Below are 18,781 nucleotides of genomic sequence, written 5' to 3' on the forward strand. Positions count from 1 at the left end.
TTTAAAATCTTCATGTCTCAAAAATAAATAAATAAAAGGAAATTCTTTATTGCCTCTTATCTTTCTCCACTCCCCCCAAATCTAGCTTCTCCCACAGTCTTCCCATCTCCTCCTAAAACGGTTTTGCAAGAAAAAATTTTAAAGTCGTGTTGGTCTCCTCTCTTGCATCCATATATGGTCTGCCGGCAAGTTCCTTATCTGCCCAACTTTCAAAATATAACTGGCTGTCTAAGCCACTCCTGCGTACTCTCCTAATCCAAGAGGTCATTACAGCCTCCCTGCATGATTGCAATGCTAAATAATCCCTCCACTTTCCACATATAATCCCCAGACACTTATCCCTCAGCAAACTCTGTGATCCTTTCAAAACACAAAATCATGACACTGCTCTGCTCTCTCAGAAACAGTCACAGTATCATCACCTCCCAGGTCTTTGAGAACTTGACCCCCCACTCCTTCTCTGACACCTTGAGTATCACTCTGCCTTACTCAGCCGCCAACCAGCACACTGGCGTCTTTTCCTGGAGCCTGCAAGGTGCACTGCTGTGACAGCAACCTTTGCTCTGCCCTTGGTATCACAAGTTCTTTGTCTCCTACATGATTGATTCCTTCATTCCTGCAGGTCTTCACCACCTGTCACTTCGTAGCACTATCTCCTTACCCAAGTCCTTTTATAGTGTTTTGCCATGTTTTCTTTTTCTCCAAAAGACTTACATAGAACCAACTTTCAAAAACCTCATGGAAAATGAAATTGAAAATTTGTGGGGTCAGGTGGGCTGGGGAGCAATGCCTTGGCAAAGTAGGTTAAGCATCCATTTTGGCGGCAACATCCCATGTGGGTGTTAATTCATGTCCCAGCTGCTCTGCTTTTGATCCGGATCCCTGCTTATGTCCTGGAAAAGCTGCAAAGGAAGGCTTATATCCTTGGGCATCTATATCCATGTGGGAGACCCAGAAGAAGCTCCTGACTTCAGCTCAGTCACTGCAGCCGCTTGGGGAGTGAACTAGAGGAAGGAAGCTCTCTCTCTCTGTCTCCCCTTCTTCCTATAACTCCTCCTTTCCAATACAACATTTTACACATATTTTTAATAAACAAGAAAAAAGTTTGTTCGGTACAAAATTAAAACCAGGCATACATGACCCCTTCAAAAATCCATGGAATGCGTATTACAAAAAAAATATGTATTTCAAAATTTTTGCACCTTAGTGAACATCTTTTAATTTTATTTCCCATGAGCATTTTGAAACACCTTCACATTCAAATGCTCAATTTTTATTACATTCAGCATCCATAATAAAATGTAAGCACTGTAAGTGCAAAAATGTTGTCCCCGTCTTACTCTTCTATGTTTTCGCTCTAACCGGGTAGGTGCTCAGTAAGTTTTTGTTAACTACAACAATGATATAACAGTAGTACAGAACAAAAGAGATAGCTATGTGAAAAATTCCTAAGTGTGGCTGTGGCACCTGACAACTTGGATGTATTCTGCAGAAGAGAAAATTCTGAAAGATTTAGAAAATCCAAAATGGTTTTAATGATAAATTGGGTAAGTGAATTAACTGAGTTATGTGCCAACATTTTTACTTTCAAGCATTCAAATTCCAGTCTACACTGCATGGCACAGTGACTTTCCTTCAGTACTTAAAGTTGCTGTAAGAACACAAAGTGCAGAAAGAGCTGAGATTAAATGGGACTTGGATTCTTCAAGGTGGCGATGATGATGCGTTAGATGATCATGACCATGGCAGGATCAGTGGTTAACAACACTTAAAGTTGCAATTTTGTTTACCGCATGGGTGGATCAGCGAACAAACTTCTCAAAGTATAAACAAATAATTCACAAATTTAATTAATACTACCTTTGCTTATATGCCTATGGCCAAAAAATATATAGCTTTTATTTATTAATACAAATTCATGAAGGATAGGTTTAATTTCTAAGCATGTGAAGTTTAAAAGACAGCTAAGAAAATCAGCTTCACTTGGCTAGAGTCTAATTGGCAACCTACAGACAATGGATTGTGACTCTAACATTGGGCACAACCCAAAACCACTATCTGGAGTTTCTTTTCTGAAGATCTATACATTTAGACAGTCTCATCATTGAAATCGCTGCACAGAATCCTATTATAATGAAGTCCCAGTGGAGACTATTTTTACCTTTTTTATCGTAACGTTGCAATAGATAAAACTGGATGTGAGTCTTGATGTTCAGGTTGTTCTCCACATGCAAATCCAACCTTGTTCCCAGCAGGCATATGGAGGACAAGATCCGCCCAGGCACTGTGACGGCCAAAGCCGCCCATCTTCAAGACGGTGGTTGCATTTGATGGTGTGTCTCACCTACAGTTAACCCTCATCCTCCTAACATAAAATAGGCTCAGTTTCTTTTTGCTCGTTTTGCTTCTAAATATAACAGAATCTAAACCTTTGTTGCCTTTCAAATCCAAAACGTATGTTAGCCTTCTCCATGCTCCATAGACTCAAGTTACAACACTTCTTTCTCATTTGATCTCTCTCCCATCTGCCTTCAAATCAGCAGGAACTTGAAACACCATTTTAAATAAATGCATCCTTGATCTCAGGATTTATTTCAATTACTATTTATTGTCCTAATTTATTTTTACCAATTTTGAGTGATCTCTACTCTGTTCCAATTTTCACAATCTTAGGGTTGATGCTTTGATGTAATTAGTGGGTAAGGCCACCACCTATACTGGCAGCATCCCAAATGGACACCAACAGGCACCAGTTCAAGTCCAAATTGTTCAACCTCCTATCCGTTTCCTTGCTAATGTACCTGGGAAAGTAGTGGAAAATGGCTCAAGTGCTTGGACCCCCTGCAAAGAGTGACAACCCAGAAGAAGCTCTGGGTCCCTGACTTTGTCCTGGCCCAGCCCGGCCATTGGGGCAGTATTTGAGGAATGGGGGAGTGAACCAGCAGATGGAATCAATGTCTCTCTCTCTCTCTCTCTCTCTCTCTCTCACGCGTGCCATTAGGTATTACAGTGTTAATATGGATTCATCTGAGTTATAAATTCATATTGCATTTTCCTGTAGAATCTGTTTTGCAAACTTGTTTCTTCAGAAGCCAAGTTCACTTTTTCTCGAGCCCATATTCTCTCTAAAACATGTCAGTTTCAATACCACAAGTTGCTTCTTCCAGCAAATTAAAACTTTAGAAGTGTATACAAGTTGTCTTCCTCTCTGGTCAAATCCCTTAAATTCTCTTTTGCAATGATAATAATAATAATAACGAAGATTTCAGTAAGACTTTGAATGAAATCAAATATTCCCATTCCTACTTCTCTCACATTCATCAGAATCTATCATCATTAAATTACTGATGCAAGTATAGTTTACCACAACTTTCTTTCCATGGTGTGTTCAATTCATCATTCCACACACCATCAAATAAACCTTTTTTTTTTAATTTTTCTGTGGTTTTAAATGCTCATTAGAATTTTATGTGATCTATTGGCAGACCAGATGTGAATATTTACTTTGGACTTATAGTCTGAGCATTACTGATTGTTTATTTTTCTACTGGATCATGTTGACCATTTGGACAAAAACAACAAATAATCATTCTCCCACTCCCTCAGGAATGTGGCAAATTATGGCTTTAGCAAACAGTCTCAGAATCTCAGAGCTTTCAAGTAAAAATTTGATTTTCAGAAAACTTCATCTGCCCCTATGATTTTGACACTATCCCTGTACCCAGCAGTCATTCTGATGATATCATCAATGATATTAACAAATGTGAGCTTTAGCTATTATCTCATGAAATGTGTCAACATCTAGAAGATCTGAATATCCATTGAACAATAGTTCCCATGATTAAAGCACAGTGCTATGAAGTCATGTATGGATTTTAATAAAGCAGAGCACAAAAAGTTCATTAATTTTTTTTCAGACTCTTCTATGCAACTATATTTAAAGTGACCTCCATTGGTCATGTCAAAAGAATATTCACCTGCCAAATACGCAGCAAAATACTTCTTTCTCCCTTTTCCAACTATCTGTGCATGACCAGTTTTTTTTTTCTTAAGATTTAGCCAAAGCAGCCTATCACAAGAAATGAATAAAGAAGCAAAAGAATAAATTAAGTCCATTGTCTTGTTTCAAGCCTGGCAGTCAGGGAACTTGAAGAAATGCTAACGGTGCCAGTCGCCTGCTTACATTTGGAGAGGCATCTCGCTACAATTCCAGGCCGCACTGGAAACTACTATGTTTCGGAAAGTGCACATAATTCTTTTAAGATAAGTTGGTTTAATGCTATTTTTAATGAGCTAAAATGATGGTTTTCACAAGCTATTCTTTTATCCACTAAAGCAGGAACGCCAGTAGCTATAACTCCCATAAAGTTCAGCATCAGCATTTTCCAAACTTCTCCACAAAGTTGGAGGATCACTGATCAAAGCCCCTGGGTGCAGTTCCACCCTTTCTCTTTGTTCCCAGGGACAAAGACTTTCGTTCTGTTGCGAAAACCAAACATTTTTCCTGCCCATATAGTTTGAATCTATTTGTTTACTTAAGTTTGTTTATTTCTTCAGGGGCCAATCACTTCATTAAGCCTTATACTAAGTCCCACAGTGGTGTTTTTTTTTTTTTTAATTAATTCTGCTTTCTAGTTATACAGTGCCATCCCTGGCAAATAAGAAAAGCAAAATCTCCTTTCTAGGATATTTAGTACTATTGATGGTATCAGCTCCTAGTGCAACCACAATGTTGGGCAGCTACTTGGTAACAATCACAAAGTACAACGGAACCTGTTCTTTGATCAGGAGGGAACTTTGCAATATTAATAATGCTGACCTTCATTCCTGGCTTTATAAGAAATTTGTAAAAAAAAAAAAAAAGATATTAAATGAATCAGAGTGTGATAAGTAGAATGATGGCTCCCAAAGATGTCAACATCTTCATCTCCAGATGTTGAAATGTGACGACCCTTATTTGGCAAAACCTTTCTTGCAGATGCAATTAACCCAAGGGCCATGATTGGGGAGATTATCCTGGATTTCCTTACCGCAAAGAGTCCTTAGACGAGGGGAGAAAGCCTGAGAGTCAGCATGAAGGTGCGACAGAAGAACCTGGAAGAACAGGAAAAAGGGAACCCAGGCGAAAGAATGCAGAGGTGGATTCTGCCCTCCGACCGTGGCTTGAAGACTCCTGCCCTGCAGAACTCTAAGACAGCAAATTTGTGTTGGTCTGAGTCAATTGTGGTAAATTGTTACAGCACCAGTATGGAAACTAGTACAGGAGACATCACTCATATTGATTATATTACTTTTATTCTGCAACTCATGCAAATTTGAAAATATCAAAATCTAAACTGAAATCTCTATCTCAAGTTTTCTCCAACAATTTCAGTCAGACCACTTAATTGTCCCCTAATTTTGACAATTTACATCTTATCAACAATTTATCTACTTTGTTAATAATTTTATTAGCATGCATTGGTTTTAAAAAATACTTTAGAATATTTCAATTTTCTTATCTACTAATATATCTCTTGTATAAATTGAAAGTTTTTATATTTGCTTTCTACTTTTATGTGTTTTTGTTGGAGTATGTACCTGTTTTTCTATTGTTTATTGTTCTGCTTTTTTGTTGTTGTTGCTTCCTAAAAATGAAGTGGGGACTAAGTAACATTTTTTTTTCTTCCCAAGTTTCCTATATTGAAGCTTCTGAGGGTAGTATTAAACAGATTTCATCTAAATTTTAATTAATGAAAATATTTTTCACTACTTTGTTAAATGAATAAGCAACTCCAGGATACACATTTGTTTTTAAATTGTGACTTTGGAAATACCAGAGGTTTTGATTTAGAAAATTCTCCTGGCCTTTTCTAAATACATTACAAACATTCTAATATTACTTCAATATTACTTTAATATTACTAATTTTATTAATTTTCTTTCTAATATTACTTTAAGAATTTAGTTGCAAATTTTTTTTGTTTTGCCTTGAATATCCAAGTAGTGTGAATTTTTTTGCTTCGATTCACACAATTAAGTTTCAATTTCATCAAACTGTCATTAAAGACTATAGCATGCCAATTCTATTCTGGCTTTTTTATTTTACTTACTTATTAACCATATAGAAGGAACAGATTTCATGTGTTTCATATGTACAGTTTTAAGATAATAATACTCTCCACCCTCTGGCACACAAACATGCCTCCCCCTTCTTTTCCAATTTTTTTTTCCTCAGTTTTTGAGAATCAGACACAATCCCCAAATCAGTGGTTCACTCCCCAAATGCTTACGACAGCTAGGGATGAGCAAGAGCCAAAAGCAGGAACCAGCAATGTAGTCCAGGCTCCCCAAGCTGGTGGCAGGAATCTGTCTACATAAGCCACTCCCACCATCTCCCCAAGTGTGCACTGGCAGGAAGCCAAGCCCGTGTCAAGCCAGGAAACAAGCCTAGACATGCTGACATGGGACACAGGTATCTCAAGCTGAGACCGAAGACCACCATATTCCTTTTATTAAGGTTTTCTGTGACTATTAGTTTTTACCTAAATCAAAACACCACATTACATGCTTCTTGTTCTTGAATTTAATTTTATGGTAAAATTATATTGCTTCCTCTGAAATCAGATATATCTGTGTCTATAATTTTGTGCTATGCATTCCCTTCCACGTTGTTTCAGATATTATCCAAAGGAAATATTTGGATTAATTGATGGCCAACCTAATTTTCTTCTATATAAATAACAGTTTCTTTAGAAGGAAGTTGACATGGAGAGCAAAGCCAGAACTCGAACCCGGGCACTTGGGACATAGACAGCAACAACACATCTTTTTTTTTTAAAGATTTATTCATTTTATTACAGCCAGATATACACAGAGGAGGAGAGACAGAGAGGAAGATCTTCCATCCGATGTTTCACTCCCCAAGTGAGCCGCAACAGGCCAGTGCGCGCCAATCCGATGCCAGGAACCTGGAACCTCTTCCGGGTCTCCCACGTGGGTGCAGTGTCCCAATGCACTGGGCCGTCCTCGACTGCTTTCCCAGGCCACAAGCAGGGAGCTGGATGGGAAGTGGAGCTGCCGGGATTAGAACCGGCGCCCATATGGGATCCCGGTGCGTTCAAGGCGAGGACTTTAGCCGCTAGGCCACGCCGCTGGGCCCCAACAACACATCTTAACCACCGTACCAAACACCTCCTGTCCATTTAGTACTTTCATTGATTCATTCTGTTCTCTTTTGGTATATAGATTGGGTCATTTAGGTCCATTTTAATGTCACTAAAATATTTTCTGTATTTATGCTTTTTTTTCAGACTGTAGTATTTTATCCTATCTTTTTACTTTGCTGATTTTATTTCTTGTCAACCTGATGTAGCCTGCTCCCTTTAATGTTACTAATCCAACAGTTTTGTTCCTGATATCCACGCAGGACTCTCACAATTTTGTCTTCATAAATGCTTGTAAGATTTTTAAGAAACGCATTTTTAAAGCTTTTCTTATTGTTGTTGGAAAACTAAATTAGGAATGTTATCTAAATTTGCCCTGGTTCTCAACACAGACTTTCCAAGAATATGTCTTCTAACTTGAGTCCATGGGCAGCTCTCTGCTTTTGATCTCAAATAACAGCTTATTATACTCATTGCCTCGGGCAATAATCTGCTCAATGTCAGTGACTGCAGTCAAGAGCCCCAGTGCTGTGGTCTCAGGATGACACGCCCATCCTTCTCACAACCTGACTTCCCTTCTCAGGACTCTGAATGATCAAAAAGAATATTCCTGAGAATCTTGGTAACACTAGACCAACACAGTAGAATCTTCAAAGGAATAGAGATCATATATGACCAAGGTGTTAGTATCGGTAGACTCACCTTTTCCCACTCTTGTCTAACACCCATCAAAATCATTTAAAACATACGTTGAATGTATGTTCATGTGCAGCACCATTGAAAAACAAGGAATGCTCTGTTTGAAGTAGAATTTCTCTGGAATTTCTGAAAGATATTCTGCAGCCAAATGCATATCCAAAAGACGAACGTCGTTATGGAAAGTGACCTGAGAAATTAGTAGGCTGATTGCCCATGACATTGAACAGTGAGTTGGAGGTGTATTTACCTAGAAGCCAGAGCTAAAGTAAAGAATGTTGGTATCAGCTTTGGAGAACCAGAGCTTTGGTCCAAATAGCTAGCATAGTCCAAAAAAAAACAAGAATTCCTTTTTCCTGGAACAGGTGCCGCCAAATAGCATCTGTGCTGTCTCCTCGGAACCCATCCTAGACAATGCACATATTGTAAACATGAGAATCCAAGAACAGAGATGAGCAGGAAAACCAAGCAAGTCATCAGTATAATAAAGAGAAGCAGCAAAATTTCAGCTGGACAATCAATGTGAGAAAGAGTTTCCATCACAAATACATTCTAAATTCAAATATGTGTATTTGGTCTATTTAGAGAACTTCAAATGGTTATTTTATATGTAAAAATAGAAATTATTAATGAGCTTAGAAATTTTAAATATAACTATGTTGAGCACTATAAGGAATACTTCTCAAAAGGGGAAAGTAACGATAGTATTATACCAAAGACACCCAGGTAACAGATGTCAACTAATACACTGAGTTTTTAGGATAAATAAACTAAAGAAGAAAGAGGAAAAAAAATAAAGAAAATCTTGAAAGAAAACTTTCCAGAACTAAAGAAAGATTACATCTTTAGTTCTAACTAGGAGTCAATAGAAGGAGGGAAATGAAACACATATCAAGTTACTCCAAACTCCAAAGAAAGGGAAAATTCTAAAGTTTCCATTTAAAAACAAAAACTTTACCTTCAAGGGAATGAGTCTCATTATATGTACATGATTCTCAACAACGTTAAACTCTTCTAGAAGATAATAATGTAACTGATTCCAAAGAAGAGAAAGGATATCACTTTAAATTTAGAATTCTTCAAACCACATTTTTATCAATTAATAAGAGGAGAGATGACATATTTAAGAAATTAAAAACCTAAAAATGATTATTGTCTTTATGTCCTTTCCAAAAATAACTACTTAAAGTTTTTGCTTTATGCGAATGAAAAACTCAATGAAATAATTACATGCATGGCAGTGACCATAGTTGTTTCAAGAAGTTATGGAGAATTTCAACAAAACAATTACTGTAAGAGAGTTTTGAAGTTTATTTCTTTTAAAAACTCATACCCAGGTGATTTGGTAGAAATTTTTCAACACGTTCCAAAATAGGTAATCTTGTTGAGCATAGAAAATGGAGAGTTGTGGACGTCATTCCAACATATGCTTCAAGGCTCGCAAAATCCAACTACCAACATTCAAGGATAAAATAATAAAATAAACAATAAAATTCCAGTCCAATAGCATTTACCGTGTGAAGCTTTAATAATTAATAAATGTGTTCCTCAATTCAGAATCAAACAGGATTTATCACAGAAATAAAAAATTGATGTCACAAGGACAAATTTATTCCAGTAGCTCTATTAGAAATAAACATGGGGCTAGCGCTATGTTATAACCAATTATGCTGCCTCCTACAACGCTAGCATCCCAAATGGATAATGGTTCAAGTCTTGGTTGATCCACTTAGAATCCAATTCCATTGTAATGCATCTGTCAAAACAAAGTGGCCCAAGTCTCTGCACCAATGTGGAGACCTGGATGATGCCCCTGGCTCCTGGTTTCAGGCAGTTCCATTCCCAACTGTTGTGTCCATTTGAGGAGTGAACCAGAAGATCTCCCTCTATCTCTCCTCCTCGCTATGTAACTCTGTCCTTCAAATAAATAAGACTTTACAAATGATTAAAGGTAGAAAATTACTTGGTAACCCCAACCGATGCCAGGAATAGTAAATAAAATTCAGCCCATCACTAATTCAATGTAGTGACCAAATCCTTTTGCTGGTGTGGAATCCTGTTACTCTCAATGGGAAGAAGTTCATTATTATCGAATCAGGTTTCAGCATGACTGCCACATAGCGGAAAGTCACTGCCTATTTTCTAACGTATTTTGGTACTCCTTTGCCATTGTGTTGCTCAGTGCTTCCTTGCAGACAATACTCTCTGGATCTTCTTAAAAAACATAATGAAAGTTTAAGTAAATAGTGTCTACATAATCCCATAGCAATGTTTCTATCTAGTTATCTAACCAGTCCAGTCAGTATATAATATCATAGAGTGTCTTGCATCACAACTTTAATTGAGGCAAGTCATGGCAAAAAAAAAAAAAAAAAAAACAGGTTTCAGCTGATCATCAGGGCAAGCTATTAGAGCCTTTGGGGATTGCATTGTGTATTTGTGAGCCCTACTACATTGCTTTGAAATTGTTCACAATGTCATCCCACAACTCAAATGGCAAACTCTACTTTCTGGTGACACACATCCCTTGGCACATTTAGAATATATTGTCTATACCAGTGTTAATTTTTTGCATTGTCTTTAATAATAAAGACTGGATGCATATCTTAAATGACATTAAAATTAAAAGCAATCTTGAGATTATAATGACAATTAGAATTCCAATTTTTTGTATATTGTGATTTTATTTTGTCACAGTGGACAAATATTTTTTCCCTTTAAATTACATTCTACAGTGAGTGTCACCTTTCTCTCCGCACTTGAGACCTTCCGTTCTCCCAGGAGGCTAGGTTCTTTGTCGGTGTACTGACGGATAACACACAAGCTGTCAAACACAAAGTGAGAGACACCTGGAAAAGCTAATACCTAAAGCCTTATTATCCACAGCTGTGAGCTGCCTCACTCGCACTGCACCAAAGTGCATTTTCCTAATCAGAAATAATAAGCCAGACTTCCCCAGGACTCGCTTGGCCAGGGTGGAAATTAATGATCTTGGTAGTAGTCTAGAAGTGTGGCTTCCTAAACACCATCTCTAATGCCAAGAATTGACACAAGGAGCATGAGGACCACAGAAGCTCACAACGTGTTAGCTTTTTATTTCAACCAGCTTACACATTGCTTAGTCTCTCACACAGTCTGCAGGCTAGACCTCCTCATTCCTGAGCGTGTCTTAATAGCAAAGATCACACATCCTTATTCATGTGGTTGGAGAGTGGGAAGAACAAATGTGCACAGGTCTTCCTGTGCCCGGTAGTTCAAGTTGTAAAGGGAAAATGAGTCCTCATTTTAGTGAAGCCAATTTTTGTGTCAGTGGCTGCCCCCACTGCTCTGTTCCATCAAATATTACTTGAAAATTGTAATGAACACATAAATGGATTAGAACTCAACAGGTAGCAAGTCACAGTGTTTTACAAACTGTTTCTATCTTCACAGAATTGGTTTTCCACACTTTCCTACCATCACATTTTTTTTTCAACTTGGTTTTGAAGTCACAGGGCAAAAGCTGATTCATACCATTACTGTGTCTTTGTTCTTGGGTCTACTGCTTTCACAAAAATGCTGTAGGCCATCCACTAGAATGACTAATTTACTGGAGAAGTTACCAGAGTCCATTCAGCTGCGACTATAAAATAACTCAAGTAAGACAATGGTGCCTGCCAGCTAGCAATCCATAGGGAAGATTTGTCCCTGAAACTATTTGAGTCACCCCAACATACTCAGCCAGGAAGTTAAATATCTCATGAAGAATATGCTCTTTGCAAGTAATTTGCCTTTCCATCATAAATTAAGGAATGAAAAAAGAAGCTTTTGTAAGGTGTAACAAACATTTTTCACACCACTCAACTGAATTTGGCATTACAAAATGAAAGGATTTAACTACTACACAGAATATATTTAAAAGCGAAATTTCCTTACCTTAACCAGTCTGAAAGGAATTTCATTTTTTATCATGTCCTAGGATGTGAAAAACATTCGAGAGTCTATGTATATATGACATCACTGGATTTGCTAGTTTTAATCTTTAAAAACTGGTATTCATCAAGAGCAAAATAAACAGTACCAATAATAACTATATTCAAATGAGAGACTTAATTATATAATTATAATAAAATTATAGAAGTCACGGTTGCCATTATGACAACAACGTTGAGTTACCCAGATGCATGCGCTTCCAGTGGGTTCCATTATTTTAAAATTCACCACCAACTGTGATTCTCTTTCTGTACTGAAGTCTCAAATAACTCATTTGATGCATATTGAAATAGATGATTAAAAAGGATATTGAAAAGGATGATTAATATTCAGAATTGGTTTTAAAGTATTTAAGCACTCAGTATTTTTAAAGGGTTGATATTTAAATACTGAGGTAAATAATCAGTGAGAATTTGACACAGTAATGAGGGTACTGATTTGGGGATGCATGTGTCTGTTCTGCAATCCCAGTTCCAACTTCCAATTCCAGTTTCCTTCCTTAAAAAAAAAAAAATATATATATATACACACACACACACACACACACACACACACACATAAAGATTTATTTATTGGAGAGGAAGATTAATAGAGAGAAGGAGAGACAAAGATCTGTCCACCGGTTTACCCCCTACTTGGCCACAATAGCTGGAACTGAGCCAATCAGAGACCCGGAGCCCCGGAGCTAGGAGCTTCTTCCAGGTTTCTCATGCAGGTACAACATCCCAAGGCTTTGAGTTGTCCTCTACTGCTTTCCCAGATCACAAGCCAGAACACAAACCAGCACCCATATGGCATTTTGGCAACTGCAAGGTGAGGTATTAGCCACTAGGCTACCATGCCAGGTCCCTGGCTTCCTTCCTAGTGTGTGCCCAAGGAGACAGCAGATGATGTCTCAAGTGTTTGTATCCCTATGGATACAATCTCAAGTGGAGCTTCTGTCTCTCATCCTCCGCCTTGAGGAGTCCTGGCTGTTACGAGCTTTTGGAGTAAAACAGAGGATGGAGGTTCTCTGTGTCTCCCGCTTGTTCACACTGTTGATCTCTGTCTCAGTCTCTCTCTCTCTCTGCCTTTCAAATGAATAAAAATTAACTAAAATTGGAACACCTTTTCAAAAAAAATGTAAGAGTCATATTTATTTGAAAGACAGGTGCACAGAGTGGGGAAACAGAGCAAGAGAAAGAGATTTTTTTCATCCTCTGGGTTACTCCTCAAATGGTCACACTGGATGGAGCCTGGAACGTCATCTAGGGCTCCCTTGTAAGTACAAAAGCCTAAGCACTTGTGCCATTTTCCACTGCTTTCCCAGCACATTAATAGGGAACTAGCTCTGAAACAAAGAAACCATGACTCAAATCACCTCCCATATGAGACGTTAGGGTTATGGGAGGCAACTTAACTCTCTGTGCCACATGTTGGACCTGGAAAAAGAATTTTAAAACAAACAAAAAGGTAATTAGATTGTGATAAACAGTAATATTTGTCAAAGAAATTTAACATCACTCCTTCCACAAAACTACTCCTAAAAAATGAATGAAGTAAACAGATAACGAAAGACAACTACAATATATCCAGATAAATGTGTTTACCAGAATGGAATAACACGACAGCATTCAGGCTTCCCAGTCTCAAAACATGATGCTGTTCAAGTTGCCCCGCCTGTGTGGTGTAATGGAGCCTACACTTGCAGGATGACTGGGCTAGCCAAAAGCATTAGAAACGGCTTATCAATCTCAATCAGAATATCAGAAGATAGTTGCTGGAAGCCCTAAATCAGCTTCAGATTAATATCTTCCTCTCTCCATGACTCTCTGTAAAAATGCGGTATTATTTTACAATCCATCATACAATCTTTCCCCCATCTCATCTTGGAGAATAATGCTACTTCTTCCTATAAATTTCAGTTTGATCATGATTTAGTTATTACAACTTCGTCCACGACTTCCTCTCTTACTACTCCAGAGCCTGGATTCTTTTGCCTTTATGTTCTCACCATGAGCTGTACAAGATATACTCTTAACAATGCTCTGTTTTTATGATTTTGTACTTACTTTTCTCCATACTTACTGAGAACTCTTTTTAAGAGCAAGGATTATATACGATTCACTTTCATATTCCTAACATCTATTACAATGCCAACCACACTGCTGGATATCAATGGGCTTTTTTTTTCCTAAGAAATCAGGAGAGGGAACTAAAGTTTAAAAAGTACAAATTCTGCCTGAAGTTTCAGGAGGAGGTTTTGAAGTGGTATATTAGGAAGTATATACCAACAGGGCTCTTATGAATATTTCAAGGTAAGGGATGCAAAATGGCAACTCTAGAAACAACAGGAGTTTCTGTGAGATCAGATTTAACATAGGAAGAAAGAGCACAGATAGAAGCAAAGAGAACTCAGTTCTGATCCGCAAGAGTTGCACTTCTCATCCATTTTAGAGGTGAGTAAGGAGGAAAAGAAGTCCTTTACAAAGAAGAACAAAGCCAAGAGAATGTGCTAGAATCCCAGTCATGATGACTTCATGAGGCTAAGAATGGTTAACTAAAAGAAATGTCTCTGAGTAGAAGTAGCCCATAAAAAAGTTCCTTGGATGGACAACACATTGGCTTTCAATGATGCGGAGAAGAGCAATCTGTTTTCAACAGAGAGATGAAAACCAGATTAGAGTGTGTTAGAGTTTGGATGTGAGTGAGGAAGTGGAAACAGCACTCTGATGACTAGTTGAAAGTTTGGCTGAGAAATAAGGGAAAGAAATGAGAAATAACCAGCAGAATAGAATGCAGAGTCAAGAAGTGTTTTAGGACAGAAGCTCTGAATGGCCTGTTAGAAAGACCAGTCCTTCAAAAAGGAGAGGATATCAAGAAAATGCTATAGTTTTCAAAGAGGAGATGGGGTCTGAAGCCATTGGCCAGAATAGCTTTGCTTGATCTATATTCAAGAGGATAGAAGACAGTCATAGTTGTGAAATTAGTGAATTCCTAGATAGGATAGTGGGAAGTTGGGCGTTAACTTCATGCCAGACATCACAGGGTACTAATTTTCATCATGTTCCTTATCTCATGCTAAACGGATACATAGCCTAACTGACACAGGTGTCAGAATATGCTATAAGTTTTGCAGGTGTAACAGGCAATTTCAGATTCTCAATGGTTGACAGCAGCAAAAGTGTACCTCCCATTCCCGTAATAGCATAGATCATTGTCAGCCAAAACTTGGCTTCCCTTCATGCCTTCTCTGGACACTTGCTGGGTGACCTGCAGATGGGGAAAAAAAAATAGTCAAACTTGCTTGAAGTGGCACATGGGCCAAACCATGTGAGAATGCCATTCCTTAGTCCTACAGGGCATGTATAACCATCCTGCAGCAAAAGACCCTGCAGAGTAGGTCGTGGGTCATGGAAAGGTCATAGGTGAAGAGTGAAAAAACCACAACGTATCTTAGGAGTAGTTCGTTTGTATCTATCATTTAGAAAGTCAGTGGCAAAGCTAATCTAAACAGATCTTATTTGTCAATCCTATCACTACCCGATTTCCACACCCATGGTTGCTAGACTAAAATGTTTAAATGTCTGGAAGTGACCAGCGTGTTGTAGTCACTTCTGAGCTATTACTATCATTTGAACTATCACCCAAGCTGTAAATGCAATTTTCTGTTGTGTAGGCAGCTACAGGTGATCTCTGATGTTTAGGCATTTGTTGAGTATCCGTGATAAACTAAGAACATCCAGCTCACTAACAGTCACTCCTACCATGCAGGAAATTGCTTTATGTTCCACATGGTAAACTACACTAGAGATCGTCAGAAAGTTCATGGAAACGTGAATTAGGCTTAATTCCAACTCCACAAATTTTTGGAAGTAGCCTCCTACCCTTTGCTTCATCGTTGTTAATTTCGAGGTGCTTTTATTTGATAGTGTTTTTAGCATTTGTCACATCCACTTCAAAAGTAGACATCACATACCAACACACCCCCACACACATATTCACACTAACTTTTCTTGAAAGTAGACTAATAAAATCACAAAGTGAGGGGTGCCTGACACTGATCAGTAGGTGGGGAAAAATTCGTTTACCTGGTATGATTCAGTGAAGCAATGCTTACAGCTACATGCCAAATGATGCATCCCACAGTTTTTATAACCTCAGTACATATTAACTTTCACATCGAAATCATCAGATGTTTGTCTTTCTAAGTCAAGTTTATTTCGCTATAATAATCTCCACTTCTGTCCATTCTGTTGTAATTGTCAGGATTCCATTTTTCCATCTGAGTAATATTCCATCATATATGCCATGGTAAGTTAAGTCTTCGATACCACATTTATTTTTATTCAATCACCAGTTACTAGACATGGAATGAGTTTATATTCTCTTTTAAGATTTATTTATTTTTATGGAAAGGCAGATATATAGAGAGGAGGAGAGAGAGGAAGATCTTCCATCTGAAGATTCACTCCCCAAGTGACCACAATGGCCAGAACTGTGCCAATCCAAAGTCAGGAACCTGGAGCCTCCTCTGGCTCTTCCATGTGGGTGCAGGGTCCCAAGGCCTTTGGTTGTCCTAGTCATGCCTTCCCAGGCCACAAGCAGGGAGCGGGATGGGAAGCAGGGCCACTGGGATTAAAATCAGTGCCCATATGGAACCTTAGCTGCTAGGCTACTGCACGGGACCCTATATTCTTGCTGCTCAGTTGAGCTGCTATACATGTGGGGATGCAGGTGTCTCTCATATGCTGATTTCATTCCTTTTAAAGATTCCCTGTAATGGGACATCTGGGTCACATGGTGTTTCTACTCTTCTGTTCTGATGACATTCACAGGATAACTAATTGCAAGGTCTAAGGTGAAATCTGGCTGTTACATCCTAAATCAAATCAAGTGTTCACTATATTTTTTTGACAATTACATGGATTTTTCTCTTACCGAGAGAAGAAATACCTACCAGAAGTTCTGTCCTTAGATACTTTGCTGAAACTCTGCCATTTTTATTCAAATTCACATAGCCAGTAGGAAGAAAGTAATCTCTTTATTAGTTGGATGACTGTGTAGAATAGATGCATTAGGGAAACACTGAGACGGGGCCTTCATCCATCAAGGTTCACAATGTAATATTATCTTAAATTGCAGTGTTCAATGACAGACAAGAGAAAATACAAGATTGAACTAGTTCATCCATAACTGAAGAAATAAAGACTGTCCTAGGCTGTCCAAAAATTAAAACACTCTTGTTGCTAATCAGCCAATTTAACGATAAAAGCAGAAAGTTGTCTAGCCAATGCAGAATATGCTTTAAACAGAATTCTTTCTGTATTTTCCTATATTTAAAATGATGCCTGTCTGGGCATATTGCTACTTTGTATTCCTCTTGATATTTTCATTTAAAAGAGAGCCGCTGTGCAAAATAATGTCCTTGTCTGTCCCTTCCTCATACAAACCTCCAATCAAATTTAATAAAGCTAGTTTGATACAATGCCAGCCTACACTTGGTTTACCCTTGGTCGACTTTAATAGGGTCAAAAATATTTTCGCATTGGCAGTGTACGCATTAATCATTTTTCCAGAGGATTTAGAAAATTGGAAGAGACAAGACCAAGCAAAATTTTAAATTAATTGGGCCCACCCCAGCCTTCCAGGGTCACCTTGTGTCAGTTGTCCCACATTTTCCAGGTCACGGAGTTCCTATATTTCCTCCAGCTGCCACGAGGGGAGATCCATGCTGTGGGCACACAAAGGTGAAAGAATTTCTCTCAGAAAGTGCGAATTTTCCTAGGGCAACCACAACAATCGCAGTTTCCAGATTGTCGCCAGACACCAACCACTTCAATAATGCATGCTCGGCTGCCGCCTGCCCTTGCGCATTCTCTGATCGAGTGGTGGGGAAAATTTGCAAACACTCTGTCATTTACCATAAATCCGCTGCCTACTTATAACCACGGAGCAATTAAGTTTAGTGCTGTTTAGAATTATTAATTTCAGCCAGAAAAAAAATATATATTTTCACCATGGCCATCTCACCCATATTTTTTTTTCTCCACCAGTCACCAAATCATTCATTGTAGCAGTTCTCTTACAGAGGAAGGTTTGTTCGGAGTTCTTTCAAGGAGAATCGAGTGGGACAGTAGTCACAACCTCTGTGTTGACCTCAGTGCGTGGAGGGAGTCCAGCTGGCTCACCAGATGAAGTCAGTAAGAGGAAAGCAAGCCCTCACGGAAGAAGAGAATGGTAGATCTTAAAGCCTCATTCTGTGATGGGTAGCACAGCTGATGGCTTGGTGCTTCTATGATTAGGCAGCAATGGCTGCAGAATGGTGGAGTTAGCCTGTTACTTCCCCCTTGTGTAAGGGATCTCAGCGAATGTTTGTCAAGGACAAAAATAACTTTTAGTGGAATGCAGAAGTATGGATTCACAGGCATGAACATCTCAGCCATCACATGCATTTCTAACATACACAGCAGGAAAAGGAAACATGGACTTGGATACATTTTATCTTGGTAAAGCTAAATCAGGCACTCTGTCATCTGATATTACTTCCCCGCTGAAGCAGCTGCCTGCTATGTCACTTGATGTTCATATGATAAATATGTAATGAGTAGGAGAAAATTGGTGCAGCTTGGCGTGAGGGTCACGCTTCTCCCCCTCGGTAGCAGAAACACGGAGGTAGGTCAAGGATGGGGACTGTCATTGCTGCGGAAGGTTTTGCTTCTGCTTTGCACAGTGAGTGACCAACCAGGGCCATCATGAGGGGAAAGTAAACGAACTTGGAGAGCTGTAAACATGACTCACTGGGAATTCAGACATGCTTAAGTAAATTCCAGGATGTTTGTGGTTATCTGGGTCTAAACACTGTTGATACTTCTGACTACTCTTAGTTTTAACTGTTTTCCCTCTGGCAGCTTTTTAGCCCTAGTTTGTTCAAAAGCGGAACTCAACTTTGGATTGCAAAAAATCTGGTTCCTGGGCCCGGTGCAATG

Source organism: Ochotona princeps, chromosome 28, assembly GCF_030435755.1.
Source record: "Ochotona princeps isolate mOchPri1 chromosome 28, mOchPri1.hap1, whole genome shotgun sequence".
Classification (NCBI taxonomy): Eukaryota; Metazoa; Chordata; class Mammalia; order Lagomorpha; family Ochotonidae; genus Ochotona; species Ochotona princeps.